This window comes from Phalaenopsis equestris, unplaced genomic scaffold (genome assembly GCF_001263595.1).
Source record: "Phalaenopsis equestris unplaced genomic scaffold, ASM126359v1 Scaffold198535, whole genome shotgun sequence".
Taxonomy (NCBI): domain Eukaryota; kingdom Viridiplantae; phylum Streptophyta; class Magnoliopsida; order Asparagales; family Orchidaceae; genus Phalaenopsis; species Phalaenopsis equestris.
The window spans coordinates 7,279-9,332 of NW_018218449.1; positions in this window are offsets into that span (position 1 = coordinate 7,279).

Here is a 2,054-nt window from a genome sequence, read left to right on the forward strand (position 1 = left end):
ATTAGTAAAGTTTATTTTGTTTTAGTTGTTATTGATGTTTCAATCCAGTGGAAGTGCTCTAGATATTTTTGAATGCAATTGTATACACATGTAATTATTTATGGAGAAAATAATCAAAATTATTCCTTAAAATTTGATTTAGAATATTATAGGTTTGTTGGTGGAAATATTATTATTTTATCATTATCATGGCATTGAAATTTTATTAAGTAAATTAACTATTTACTGTGCCATCTAATTTGGCCTTCATTTGACTCCAATTGAACCATTAAATCGTAAACCACTCTATTTGGTTCAATGTATAGCCCAATTTTCAAAACATTAGACAAATACTCAATAGGTACCTAAATGAAAATTGATGAAACTGATTTTTTTTTTTAATTTTCTTATGGTGAAAAAATTTTATAAAAAAAATAAAGAATTGACTGCTGGAATAAAATTGAAGCAAGTGAGCTATAAAAAATTTAACGATAATTGTTAAATTTAATGTTTTTTGTAAACAGTTGCATTCAAAGTAAGAGACTAAGCTTAGGTGGAAATCACATCTAACCAAGAGTGCCTATATGTATGTATGAATGGATGCATATATGGATGATGCATGCATGAATGAATGTATGTATGCATGCAACTGTATTGATGGATGTATGGATGCATGTATGTATGTATGTATGCATGCATGCATTTGTACGGATGTATGGATGCATTCATGTAATGATGTAATGATGATGTATGTATGTAATGAAAATTTATGAAAATGATTTTTTTTTCATTTTTTTATGTGATAAAATATTATAAAACAATAAGAAAAATAATTGACTGCTGAAATAAAGTTGAAGCAAGTGAGCAATAAAGAATTTAACGATAAACATAATGTTTTTGTAAACCTTAACATTCAAAGTAAGATACTAAGTTAAGTTGGAAATCACATCTAAGCAAGAGTGTATGTATGTATGGATGGATGGATGCATGCATGCATGCATGCATGTATGTATGCATCTGTATTGATGGATGTATGGATGCATGTGTATGTATGGTATGCATTTGTATTGATGGATGTATGGATGCATGTGTATGTATGTATGCATATGTAGGGATGTATGGATACATGTATTTAGGATGTATGTATGCATGTATGCACATGCATGTATGACAAGGATGTAAGTATGCATGTATGACGTGCATATGCATACATGCATACATACATCATTACATACATGCATCCATTCATCCGTACAGATGCATGCATACATACATACATGCATCCATACATCCATCCATACAGATGCATGCATGCATCCATCCATATATACATCCATCCATCCATACATACATGCATACATGCATACATGCTGACATACATGCATCAGTCCATCCATACATACATACTTGCATGTATCCATCCACACATTCATCCATACATCCACCCATACCATACATCCATCCATACATACATCCATGTATGCATGCATACATACATACATACATCGATCCATACATGCATCCATCCATAATAACAAAGATATTTCTTAAGAAATAAACATAAAGAGTTATCTTGTTGTCTTGTTGTGAGCAATTGATCAACACAAAGGATGCAAAAATATGGATGATTGGTACTTGATCCAATAAGTACATACATGCATGCATGCATATATATATATATATATATATATATATATACATACATACATACATACATACGTATATAGATATAATCTAGGTAAAAAATAATATGAAAGAAATTTGTTAAGAAAGCTTTTATTCAAACATATGGAGTTATCTTTCTGTAAGTGAGCACTTGATCAACACAAATGATGTTAAAATATGGATGATTAGTACGTAATCCAATATGTTCTGTCTTCTTGTAAGCGAGCACTTGATCAGCACAAAAATTGCTAAAATATGGATGATTGTACTTAATCCAACAAGTTTAATTCTAGACCAATAATTCCTCTTCATAAATGTCTAAAAAATCTTTCATTCAAATTTATGGCGGGTGTATGGTTTGTTGGGTTGTGGAGTATCAAGATGATTTAATTTATTATGTGTAATAAATC